Below are 14,076 nucleotides of genomic sequence, written 5' to 3' on the forward strand. Positions count from 1 at the left end.
CCCAAGAGTCAAGTGTTTACCTGCCAAAGCCCAACAGATTCAGGACCATGCACACACCCTGTACCATTTAATGGGATTTTAATGGATTCTAAAGCTTCCACCCTCCACCCACCCTCTGTCCAAAATAGAAACCAGTGTCACAAAGAATGTTAGAGACTGAAACCCTGATGTGACCTACACCAATCCTAGCTACAGAAATGGGGGACAGAAACTAAGGGAACTCACCCAGGGCCACATAATAATGGCAGTTATCATTCTGTAGGGTTTGCATCAGAATTCACTGTGCTTGAGGGAAAAGAGGAATGGGAGTTGACTCAAGTACCTCACCAAAGAAGCCACAATGCAGGTGTCAAATCCAGTGACACCAGACCATCAGTGGTACTGCCACTGGCCAGGAAATGGGCAAACTGCCTGTCACTTGCTGCTTCTGTACAATTTAAAACTATTGAGACCAGAATACTCACAGATTTTTATCCTCACAGTTGTCTGCTTGAGGTTACTGTAAATGGGATTAAAGCCAATGCATGCGCACTTCCAAAAAACTAGAACCCTAATTCAGGTCTCCTTTAAATGTCTTTTCACATTTGTCAAATCTATTCTACTTTTAAGGATATTACAGTTGAAGATTTTGTAAATTCAATGAGAAGTCATTCCCAAGTGTGACCTCACATGAAACAAGGATTAAAAAACATGTTTTATTTGTTCAGTTTCATAGGTTTTATATTTAATTTTATTTTTTTTCTTTTGATGCAGTCCTAGGGCTTGAACTTAGTGCCTGGGTGCTGTTCCTTAGATTTTTCACAAGGCTGGTGCTCTACCACCTGGCCTATGGCTCTACTTCCTTCTTTTTAAAGTGGTTAGTTAGAGATAAAAGTCTTATAGACTTTTCTACCCCTGTTGGCTTCAAACATTACTTCTCAGATCTCAGCCTCCTGAATAGCTAGGATTACAGACAGGTATGAGTCACTGGTGAGTCATTGATGCCCAGTTTATCTTGTTTTACTTTTGTGCCTCTTTCTATAACGTGTTTTTTTAAAGTTATCCAGTGACAGTCCACTAATTGAAGCAGTTTTGCCCAGCTTTAAATCAGAGGGTTAGACCTGAAAACAATGAAAATGCATAAATTAGTTACAAATTCTTTTCTAAACATGTCAGAAAGTAAGCACATAGTTTACAACACTAATGAGTATTCCTGGATAACTGAGATTGAGCTATAACTCAGTCATTAAACAGCATATAACACAGGTTGAGATAAAAGTGAGAACCACAGTCTGACAGCTCTAGTTGTTACAGTTTTTATTGCTTTATTTCTTGACTTTTACATTCCTTTTTAGAAAAAACAAAAGTTCAATGGTCCCTTCTATGGAAGGAGATTCTTTTTGTCCAGAAGCCACCACAAATACCAAACTGCACAGATGTTGGAATATATTAGAGAAAGCACTAACCTTGGATATGGTGGCTCACACCTGAAATTCCAGCTACTTTGGAGACAGAGATAGGAGGACTGAGTCTTATATATTAATGAGACCCTGAATCTTAACCAACAAGCCCAGGTTGGTGGTATATGCCTGAGTACAAGTCCTAGCTGCATGGAAGACATAGGTAGGAGGATATTTTAGTCAAAGGTCAACCTGGAAATAAGGTATGAGATCCTCTCTGCAAAATAACTGAAACACATGGGATAGGGCTGTGGCTCAAATGACAGAATGCCTGCCTAGGCACAAACCTTACCAAGTTCAAACCTTACTACTGAAAAGCTCTAGTACTGTACACCCCTTCTCCATAAGTCATCTCTGATTTACTTAGGATAACCAGTAAAATGTCAGTGCTATATAAATGGTTGTTACCCTGCATTGGTTAGGATGTAACAACAAGGAAAATTATGCACATGTTCAAGACAAATGGAATTCAGATAAGGAGTACTAAATGTATAGCAATGTCACAAAACTTTCTCGGAAGCATTTCAAATGCATTTGTCAAACAACTGGAGATAGACAATTTAAATTCAAAACAAATGTCACATGTCTTCCCATGGCCTTGCTCCCTAGAGACCTGCCCATATCTGCTTAGTAAGCATATGCCTATCTTCCCCTGGTTTCATTTCCCGTGATGCATCTGAAAAGTGTATTTTCCCAAATGAAACTGGTCTGCCTCAGAAATATCCATTTCATTTAAATGAAGAAGAATATTGTTGAAAAGTTGTTGCAGAGACAGGCTTACAGAGATGGCTCACCCCTGTAAATTCTAGCTACTCAGGAAGTGGAGATCTGAGGATCGCGATTCAAAGCCAGCCTGGGCACTAAAGACCTGAGACTCTTATCTCCAATTATTCACTATAAAACAGGAAGTGGGGCTGTGGCTCAGGGGGTAGGGCAGTAGCCTTGAGCAGAAGAGAGCTCAAGGACAGTGCTCAGGCCCAGAGTTCAAGCCCCATGACCAATAAAGAAAAAAGGAATAAAAAGAAAAACAGGCTGATACACATAGTGTTATCACTTGACATTTTCATATCTGAGAATCTTGTTCAGCAACCACAGAGCACAAGAGCAGAGAATGTTGTGAGAAATGATCTGAAATTAATTCTTGACATTCCAGAAGATACAGGTAGCATGTCTTTTTTTCACCAACACAGAGCTTGACTTCTGAGCATAATGCCTGTTTATTGCAGTGTGGTAAAAAGACCCAAAGTAAGCCGAGCGCACTGTCTGAGGCCTGTAATCCTAGCTACACAGCTACTCAGAATGCTGAGATCTGAGGATTGGGGTTCAAAGCCGACCTAGGCACTAAAGTACGTGAGACTCTTATCTCCAGTTAAGCACCAGAAAACCGGAAGTGGTGCTGTGACTCAGGGAGCAGGATGGTAGCCTTGAGATGAAGAGCTCAAGGACAACGCCCAGGTCCCACAGCCGCCCAAAATAAAAAGACCCAAAGTACAAGGAACTGAAGAGACACACAAGAGAATTCCTGAGTTTTCATCTATCGCCAGTAAATCTATCCATAGTAAATCACACAATGCTGATAAGAACCTATCAGGACCATTAAGTGGGCCCATGAGGGTAGATGAACATTCAGCTGTAGGTTCCAGACATATGCTACAGGTGAGGCAGGATGTGGCCTTGGTGCAGCTCAGCTGTGTAGCTACAAGCCACCCTGGAGCCGGGAACCCAGATCAAGGTGCCACAGAGGAAGAATTGACTTTAACTCTGCCTCTTAGGTCATAAAGTTTGAGAAGCCTGACAAAATATGTAGCTCCTGTGTTGCTTTTTTCCTACTTTTTATTTGAAAGTATATGGCTCACTAACATTGATTTCCCCAAAGCCAGAGGTCATGTATATTCTTCTTCTCTGATTTCTAAGTAAATTGTACCCTCATTTTGTATATCTTTGGCCCCTTAACATGGAAAGAAATGGCACACACCCTGCCTGCAGTATGGGGTATTTATCCATGGCAATGCACTTGATACCATGCTGTGGCCAAGGAGTATGCACAGTGTTTTTGAATTTTTGCATCTGGCCTTATGAAACAGAAACTATCAGCTTGACTCCAAGGTTTGGAGTAGATCCCCAAGGAATCCAAATTGCAAATGGCTGTTTTTGACTCATATGTCCATTTAGCTGTGGTGACTGGAGATCGGGTCCTTTCTTGCAGAGACCCTGGCAGTGTCTGTGCCATGATAGCTTCCACATGTGCCTGGCATGACTTATCAGAAACAGTGAACCATCCATACCCTTATTCTTCAACCAGGATACAAGACTGGCTTTCTTTCATATTTAATGACACTGAGTTTGTATCTCCTTTTCTTCATATTCAAGTCAAATCCCTTTCATTAAGGGGTTTTGATCTATCAAGCTATTTGAAACAAAGCTTGGGTCTGTCTCTTCTAGTACCTTTTATCATCCTGGCTTAGTCAGAGCTAACCGCACCATTGTTTCTTAAAAGTTCTCTTGGGAAGTGAGGTTGTATTAGAAATTGAAGAGAAGTGCCCGCCTCACTGGCATTTGCTTTGTGTGACCCTCAGTAGTTTTCACAGAGACAAGCTGAAGAAGAATCTCTTCAGCAGTAGTGAAGTATACAAAAATAAATAAATAAATAAAAATACTTGTAGGTGGGCCTGAGGTCCTTCTGCTGAGACATTCAAATAAAGGAAGCCATGATACTTTATCATAAAAAAATAGTCAGACAACCTGTAAGGAGCAAACTGCAAAGAAGTTCTAATGAGCATATAGAAACCATGGCAAAGAGAGAAAGCACTGAGCTCCTATCGTCAGGATAGTGTCCTCCTGCCCTCAGAAGCACTCAGGATGCCCTCTGAAGCTATGATTCAATCCTAGGAATCCTGTGGATCTCTGAAGGAGACACTTGGCCTAGCTGAAATCATTGACATAGCCTTCGTTAGAACAGCGTAGAATCTAAGAGGAAATTGGATTTGAAGGAAAAAAAAATGTGCATTCTAAGTCTGGACATTAACTCTTTCTGGTAGGAATGTTTTGTCAAAAGAAAACCATTTTAAATTTCTGGTTGACTAGACCCATCCAGTGCTATTTCTGCTCTTGAGTACTGACTCAGTCAGACTACTGTGACACTGCCTACAATGGTCTTCGGCCTTTCCAATTCTCTATTTCTTTCTCTTTCTCTCTCTGTGTGTGTCTCTCTGTCTCTGTCTCTGCCTCTTTGTCTCTCTGTCTCTCTCTGTCTCTCTCTCTCTCTGTTGCTTTTGTCTCTCTCTCCCTTCCTATTTCTCTCTTCTCCCTCCCTCCCTCCCTCCCTCCCTCCCTCCCTCCCTCCCTCCCTCCCTCTCTCTCTCTCTCTCTCTCTCTCTCTCTCTCTCTCTCTCTCTCTCTCTCTCTCTCTCTCTCTCTCTCTCTCTCTCTCTCCCTGTCATGCTTCCCCTGCCCTCTTCCCTGCACCTGGTTAATGTTCCCAGTTAATTGCTGTGTTGCCTCCTAGATAGATTGACATGATTCAACAACAGCCCTTTCTGGGCTCACATGACAAGTTCTGTGTGTTAGTCACTGAGCACCAAGAATGCCCCAGAGGAGTGGAGACCACAGACAGGATTATTCCCAGCTCTGACATGCAAGGTACACACTCAGCACTAAATAAACTTGGGAAGTGGTCACAACACAGCCTTGTGTATATGGCTTCTTTAGCCTCCAGGCCAGGATAATTACAAACTAACTTTTTTGTTTGTTTACATTTAAAATTGCGAGCAGACTAAATTCTTGACATTAAAAAACAGTCTATTTCAATGATGACATTGAACTACTTAGAGGTGAGTAGTTGTGTGTGTATGTATCAGTGTATGTGTATAGATGCACATGTGTGCACTTGACAGTTACAGGGCTAGCATCCCAATAGAGCCTCTAAATATACTCATCTCAAGTCTATATATCTGCTTCAGGAAGCACTTGGGCTTCACAGTTAAGGAAAGTTTTATGAATTGGGAGGCCTGTCGTGCACTAAATTGCAAATCTTCCTGGCTGTTTATTCACACTTCTTTCAAAGAATGAAACTATCCCCATTGATATTTTACTGAGATTAGATCTTGTCAGGGATAACTGACCAGCCTGCACATACCAGGGCAGGCAAGTTCTAGAAGAGAAAGTTACTATAGCCAGAGATATAGGGAGACATCGGGTCTTTTCTTTTCACATTTGGATCTGTTGAACCCTGCCTTGCTCCCTAGATGAATGTCAATTTAATCAATTCTGCTATCTTAGTTCTCAAATCCTATGAAATGTCTCTCAATGGCTGGGCCCTAGGGTTTCCGCCTGCATTTGAGGAGCTGGTACGTGGAGTGTGCTTGAGGTGATTTGCCTTCCACATGGCATCCTGTGCTGTGAACAAGTCAAACTTCACACACCAGCAGTTTTGCAGCTTCCAAATAAATAAATTAGTATTGCACTAAATGAAATCATTATAGCACTGAGGGAAGCAACAACTCAGAAGCCACACCTTGTCAGCACCCAGTGAAGACTCATCTGAACTCCTAGTTTTGATGTTTTGGGACCTTTGAGAAGACCTTTACTTCATGGCTATGTTGTTATTACTTGTACAAATCCCAACAGAATTTGGGTGGATAGCCTTCACTCCCACTTCTCTTGTACACATACACTGAAAAATCACTGGTAATTGAGTGCTGTAAGGGACTGTTAAAGATTTTCTTACTCTCTGCTCTGTCCTTATCACAAATAAGTTTCAATAGGCATTTATTTATTATTCACTTATTTATTTAGTCAACTGGTTTGAGGTCTTGAATTCAGTGTCTTGCATCTTGCCAGCTTGGTTGTTCAATCCCATCAACTTTTTTGCTCAGGAAGTGTAATTCTGTAGATCTTGGCCTCCTGGAGGTAGGATTATAGGTATAAGCCATTAGTGTCCAGCATAAACATATTTTTGTGGGGTTTGAATGCAGGGCCTGAGTGCTCTCCCTCAGTAGTTTTGCTCAAGGTTAGCACTCTACCACTTGAGCCACAACACCCCTTTTGGATTTTTGGTGTTTAACTAGAGATAAGTCTCATCAACTTTTATGCTCTGGCTGGCTTTGAACTGAAATCCACAGATCTCAGACTCATGAGTAGCTATGATTACAGGCATGAAACACCAATGCCTGGCAAACATTCATTTTTTTGTGAGTGAGTGAGTTAATGAGTGGAAAGTATGGGCCCAGAAGAAAATTACAAAATTTTCCTTGGCATCAAAGCTTCTAGTACAAGATTTGGATGTGTTACAGAATTCCATAGATGGATCAAATGATGTGTTATTACTCCTAGAAATAAGTTCATAAGCTAAGGATATCTCAAATATGGGGAGAAACACAAAAAAGGCAAACATTCTGAGGGACAGGAAAGCTCAAAGCCAGCAGAAGGAAAGGATCCACTAAGAAGATATCACACTAGAAGAAATTGTGTTGGGGACTTTAGCCAGTCTATTTGAATGTCTTTTAAAACAAAAAAAATGCAATATTCTTCAGGGGAATATAGTATAATTTGAGTCTCTATACGAAATCCTTTATAATATTCAGAATAGGAAACTTAAGTTGTGGTTCAATGGAGACTGAATCACATTTTGCCACTCTCAAAGAAGAGATGTTAAGCTTTGCTTTAGGACACAAAAAATATACTGAATGAGAAACGAGCAATGCTCTGGGGAGAATCAAATGGAAATTTTCTATCTAAAACAATATATTACAAAGAAGGATATACTAGCTAGGTGTAATGAGACAGTGCAGATGATGAAAGATGTTTAGCAAACTTGAATGCCAATGTACAGAAATTAACCAATCTGAATAAAAGGGAGAAAAAAAGGTGGAAGGAAAGTAAGCCATGAATCACTGATAAAAATCAAAAGTCCTGAAATAGAGGCTGGCAGTGTGGCATGACAGAGGGAAAGGAAGTAGCATGAAAAGTAATGTCCAAAAAATTTTCAGTTTTGGTGAAAGACATTTATGTGTACAAGAAAAGCAGCAGGGTATGTTTAGAGTGAAATACGATATGTACAATATCCACCTTCAGATACTTAACAGTACTTCTTTCTGGCTTTGCATATCATTGGGACAGATAATGTCGTGACACACATTTGGTTACTTTTCAGGAAACTGTCTTCTTCCTTCATCTCCATCTTTTTTTGTTCTGACAGGATAGGAGAAATTTTTCCTTTCATGGTTTAGCTGTTTCTGCATTATTTTAATCTAATGTATAAAAATGTTAAAAAAAAATAAATACTAACTGTAAAACAAGCATTGGAATTTGAACTGTTGCAGAGTCTAAAAATGCAGCATAGATTTGTAATCAATGAGAGCATATGTTTTTTTTCATCCCTTTAGAGTTAGTTTATCCCATTGTAAATAGAGTAAGACCAAAAATCAGTGGGTTCCTTCTTCCCAGAGGGAGCTCTTAATTTTGCAACAGCTGAAGCTGGGTTATTGAATTTTTGTGGCTAGTTTCTTTATGCCATGATCCTTCTTGCTTTGATGAGAGTTCTGAATCAGCATTCAACGCCTGGGGCATGCCTAGGTCATGACTGTGAAATTGCGAAGTAACCTAAGCTCTTTGGACATCGTTATTATGAGGAATCATGTCTATTGGGCAAACACACGTACATTATACAGCTTTCCAGATATTTCTCCATAAGAGAGTCTAAGTGGTTTGCTGAAGGCTTTCTTTCCTAGCTGTTCATCCTGTCCAACAGACCAGAAATTAGCCTTTCCACTGAGATCAATGATACACTTTTGCTTGGCCAACAACCCAGGCAGTGAAGCATGGTGCAGGCTTCAGAGCATCCATCTATTCTGACAGGCGAGCCCCAGTCCCTGCTGCTAACTTCAATTCTACTTGTACAGGTTTCACACTGAGAGTTTGAAAACCAGTCTTTCCCCCCTCTTGCTAAGTACCTCTATTATTGTTATCATCATCCTTATTTTGGAGGAATTTAAAAAACGTGCTGTGTTTTGCAAAAGGGTACGGGCTGCCAAAAGCTCGGCACGAGATGAGGGTTAGTCATCCAGCGCTGTCAAGTTTTTTCATTGACTTTGGCAACCTCATCCTCTTCAGCCGGGCAGGTCCGCACGTCAGCTGAGACATGAGATCTTTTCTCAGCATCATTGCTAGTGCCAACTCGTAGTAAATTAGGCACCTAACTCATTAATAGTGATGAATCCATTAGAGTTGACAGGCGCCTGGCTGTGCTGCCTCGAATTAACTGTGAATAGTCAGCAGTGCTTTTGGTGAAGGAGCTCAAAGTCAAACCACTAAAGGAGCTATCCCTCCTTAGGATTTTGCAAAATGAGGAGGTTGGGTATTGAAGAGCCAGACTTCCATCCCTGGGTTTGAGATTGAGGATCTGAGCTAAAATTAGTTATATCTTGGCACCAAACTTTAAATTAGTACAGAAACAAGATATGAAAAAAAAACCCTTTCACAACTGGGTGTAATTGGACTCTTCCCTTCTTGTTTTAAACACTTCTCCTTAATGGCATGAAGCATTGGAGAAGAAATACTAGAATCCCACCCCAGGTTGGTCAGTCTGTTGGCAGCAAGCCCACATGCTTTAAAATCTGGTTTATGGAAATTACCACACAAATACTTAAACGAGTTTTAAAAAGTGACTAATTTAAATGTGTTTTGAACCTTATGTGTACTCTTAAAAAGGTTACAGTCACTACTTTTAACAGAGCGCAAATGTGCTTTGATATAGGTAGGTGGACTGAGTCTGTGAAGATGTTTACTGCAGATACGGATAGGATGTGCAAAGGCACTTAATGCCTTTAAATTGAATACAAAGTGACTCAGAGATAGGTGAGATAGATGCTAAGTTTTGTCTATAAGATAGCATGTCATTTTAAGATCAACTGCAACTTTTTAATAAGACAATGAAAACTATCACAATTGGGGGAAGTTAGTTTGATAGGATACATTGAATGTATGAAAGCATCACAATCAAACATGCTTATACAATGAATATATGCTAGTATAAATTTTAAAGCAGCCTATATGTAGACTAGTGAATTACAAAAATCCTTCAGAGGATGGGATTTTGGCCAAGTGACAGAGTGCTTGCCTAGCAAGCCTCAGTACCATATACACAGAAAAAAAGCTGAAAGAGGTGCTATAGCTCAAGTGGTAGAAGTCTAGTCTTGAGAAAGCCCAAGAACAGTGCTCAGGCCCTGAGTTCAAGCCCTGGACTAGCAAGAATTTCCTTCAGCGTGATGATAACAAATTGTAGCATTGTCAATGCTAATAATTACTAAAAGACCTACTTAAAATTGTTAATATTTTTTCCTCACCATTTTATTAAGGGTAAACCAAGACAATATATTGGAAATAAACTTTACAACTTGTGGGGAGGATAATAGGGAGAGAAAGTGGGAGAAAAACAAGGGATGGGCTAACAATTTTTTACAAGAAATGTACTCATTACCTTATGTATGTAACTGTAAACCCTCTGAACATCACCTTGAAAACAAAATTAAATTAAAAGAAATCTTAATACTGAAAATGTTACCTATTCTTAGTACATTCAGTAATTTGAGAGTTAAAAATTTGTAAATTATCCCAAACTGGAAGCTTTCACCTTATAGAACTATGAGTAAACTTTGTCTCACCCATGGTAGTATTTCAGTCCAGCTCTATTAGACATTGGGCATGGCCAGTAAAAAAAGAATAAAATGATGTGATCATGAACTGAATATATCCTTAGATTAGGGAACTGAATGCATCCCTAGATTAGAGAAAATGTATCCTTGTTTCTTGAAGGATTTGAAATGACTTGTATGGCTGCTGAGGTCCAGTTAGAACTCTTCAGATCACTGAAGGGGTAGTATGAAAATGTGATCATTTGCCCAACAACTATCACCCCTCAAGAACCAGATGCTCTTCAGTGTTTTGACTTTAAGTCTCCAAAACAATAGCTAAATGGACCTCATTTCTACATAAGTACCCTATGCCAGGTTTTTAGTTATAGTGACACACAGCTAATACAGCAGATATGTGAGCCCCTCTCAGATCATCTTTTTTTCCAGGGGGTGTTTGGGATCTTTAACTCTTGTGGATGGTAGGCTACAGGAACACTGATCATGTGATATATTGGTGCCTCGGATCATTGACTGTCCCTTACACTCTGGCACAATATATATTTAGAAAAAGTGTGGCCTTCAAGAATAGGAAGAAATACAAGTCCAAGAAACATCTTCACTCTCAGAATTTCATAAATCATGAAATGAACCATGTTTGGCCACAATTTCATATCTAGAGCTCTTAGCTAGAAGGACTCCTAGATTAATTTTTGGAGATCTATAGCAGCTACTTTCACTCCAAAGAAAATAATCCAAGTGTTGTGCATGCATGTTTCTTTTAGAGAAGACAGCTCCTGGCCTTCATTTGGTTTTTCAAGAGATTAAAAAATTCTAAAAGTTAATTCTAAAATTAAAATTAAATTCTAAATTAAAATTCCAAAATTCTAGTTTTGATCTCTAAGCAGGCTATGATTCCCCTTGCTTGTCACAAATGTGTATCATATCTAGCCTTGAGGCTAGACCCAGCTCAACTGGCCAGACCCTGAGAGAAAGAGCAAGACCACAAAAGCAAATGTATTATTTACAGTCCTGACCAGTTGACTGCAGACAGAAGAATAACTCAGTCTGACAGGCACAATGTGACCTTCAAGGATATGGCTATAGTAAATATGTATCATAGACAATCAGTTATGTGATTTGAGGAAAAGCAGTTAAGTGTCCCAATAAAGACAATGATAATTAGAGCCATGAGAAAGTTCCAGGTGGAATCCTTAGATCACATGTCAATGTGGCATATAGCCAGAAATTAGGTTGCTGAATAGTATGGGAGTCCTGCTTTCCATAACATATACACCATTTTACATTGCCATCAACAGTGTACAAGTGGTCCCTTTTCTACATATTCTTGTAAATACTTCGCTTTGGCCAAAGAGGAGTCCCACTTTGCATTCCCATAAGCATTGCAGTATTATTGACACAGGAAAATAACAAGGTGTCCACTGATGAATGAGTGAATAAACACCTTATGAGATTACACAGACAGCTAGATTAGCCTTTTAAGGACTGATCCTGCCATTTGCAGCAATATAGATGAACTTGCAGGCCATTGTGCTAAGTGAAGCAGACCAGTCACAGAAGGACAAACACTACATGATCTCACTTTCATGCAAAATTGTAAAAGTCAAATTCACAGAAGCATATAGTAGAATAGTAGTTACCAAATGTTATGGGGCCATGAGAAATGGAGAAATGCTGGTAAAGAAGCAAAAGTTTCAAGTATGAAGGATGAATACAATCTAAAGATCTGATATACAGCATGATGGCTGCAGTTAACAATACTGTTTTATATACTTAACATAGGCTAAAAGAGATTTTAAATAGCCACCCTTACACACACAGATGTAACTATAGAACTTTATATTTGTTAGCTTCACTATACTAATCATGACACAATGTATGTATAATTCAAACCATCGAGTTCTTTATCTTAATTACATATTATTTTTATAATAAAATGAAGAGAAACTGAATAGAAATAAAACATAAACAAGGAAATAATAAAAATCTAAGTGAAAGTCAATGCGAAAGAAAATAGAAAATGGTAGGAAAAAAATCAATGAAACCCAAGTTTCGCTGTTTGAAAGCAATAAAATTCATAAACTTCTATCCAGACTGACAAGAATAAAAGAAAGAAGAAGCAAATTTCATCAATATTAAGAATAAAAGTGATTCTATCACACCATATTTTCAGATATTAAATAATTAACAAGGAACACTGTCTGTTTATAAATTATAACTTTGATGAAGTGGATTAATTCTGCAAAAACCACAGTCCAATAAAGTTCACATAAGAAGAAATAAATAACACAAACATTTATTAAAGAAATTTAATCTTTAATTTAAAACTCCCACAAAGAAACATCCAGGCTCAGTGGCCTTGCTAAAGAATTCTGTAAAACATTTAAGGAAGAAATATTAACATTCCCATGCAATTTTTTCTAGAAAAATTGCAAAAGAGAATATACCTTAACTTGTTCTAGTATTTCCTTCAGATCAGATAAAAAATCATAAAAAGTAAAATAAGAAAAGACACCTCTCATGAACATTGATACAAATATTCTATTTTAAATTCTGGCAAAGTAAATTCAGATACATCATGAGTATGTATATAAATAACCATGTGTCTGTGTAAATATATTATATCATCATAAGTATGACTCATCCCAGAAATACAAACATAAAGTTAGCTTACATTTGATAAATAGCTATATTTATCATTTTAATAAACTGGAAAAAAAAAGCATGTATCTCAATGGAAACCAACAAAAAGTACTTGACAAAATCTATCTTCATTGAAACTAGAAATAGGAGGAAACTTCCTCCATCCAACATAAGGGCATCTATAAAAACCTCCCACCAACATTGCACTTAATTGTAATATAGTGAATGATTTACCTCTAAGATCCAAAGGAGCCATAGGTCTTAGGAGCTGCATGATGGGAATAAATCAGACGAAGCAAGCAAAGAAATACATCCAAATTAGCAAGAAAGAAGGGACATTATCCTATCACTATAGCCATCATAATCACCTATGGGAAAAAATACACTGAAATCTAAGTTTTAAAAGATGGTGGAATAAAATTATCAAGGGTACAAGATCAAAACAAAAGCCCCAAATGCATGTCTATAGTGATGAATGACCAACAGAAAGTTGATATTTAAATCCCAACACTACTTACAATGGAATCCCCTTATGAATCAGTCTGATGTACTAAAGAACTAGAAAACTTTACTGAGAGAAGATGAAGTCTTGTATTCTTGAAGAAATACACCCTATCATCTAGTTAGAAAGCCATATTGATAAGATGTCCATTCTTCTCTGCTCTGCAAATGAGCAATTCCAATTGAAACCACAGGAAGCTGCTCATAGAGGCTAAGTTGCTCATGAAACTGGAGGTCTTAACAGAGGGCTATAAGGGGCTAGTCAGGCGGCGGTGTTGCTAAGTTACCTGTTTCTCAAAGGAAACAAAACACAGTGTGCTTCCAAGCATATTCTCCCAGAGAGTGTAACAGTAGTGGCCTTGGTGATATATATGGTTGTGCACAAAAGGAGTCTCACATGACTTCGGGAGGCTTTCATATGCAAGTTGCTTTTGTCACAAGTTCTCAATGGAAATGGAGGCACGAAACCAAACAGTTCCTTCCAGGCACTACAGTTTAGTCCTAGGAAGATTCTCTCTGAACACATTTGTCTTATCAGGACCATCCTGAGGGGGAAAAAAAAAAGATTTTTTTTCCCTCTTTGTTGTATTTGTATTTGTTTTTGTGCTCTGTGTTTGTGTTGTGTGTGTGTGTGTGTGTGTGTGTGTGTGTGTGTGTGTCCCCTCTTCAGATAGCAACAAAAGCTTTCATGCTGACCTGTGGAAAGGCTTTAAGACTCTTACCATCCCACCCTTCTACCAGGAACCATCCTAGCCTCACTTCCTACCCACTAAAGTTGGGAAAAGTTCATGTGAGGAATGACGTGGAGATGGTATGGCATGAATTCAAAGTGCAATTATACTTAC

At 38.8% G+C, this 14,076-nt stretch overlaps 1 long non-coding RNA gene across 1 annotated transcript; it reads right to left on the bottom strand.

The window, feature by feature from the left end:
• Nucleotides 1–6,255: 6,255 nt before the first annotated feature.
• On the bottom strand, nt 6,256–12,998 carry LOC150048380 (uncharacterized). Its single transcript, XR_016539250.1, has 3 exons — nt 12,965–12,998; nt 7,506–7,687; nt 6,256–6,341 (listed from the first exon to the last, which is right to left on the bottom strand). It is a non-coding gene; the product is annotated as an uncharacterized LOC150048380 (long non-coding RNA).
• Nucleotides 12,999–14,076: the final 1,078 nt, after the last annotated feature.

The sequence above is a fragment of the Megascapheus bottae genome, chromosome 22 (genome assembly GCF_031878675.1).
Source record: "Megascapheus bottae isolate mThoBot1 chromosome 22, mThoBot2.hap1, whole genome shotgun sequence".
Classification (NCBI taxonomy): domain Eukaryota; kingdom Metazoa; phylum Chordata; class Mammalia; order Rodentia; family Geomyidae; genus Megascapheus; species Megascapheus bottae.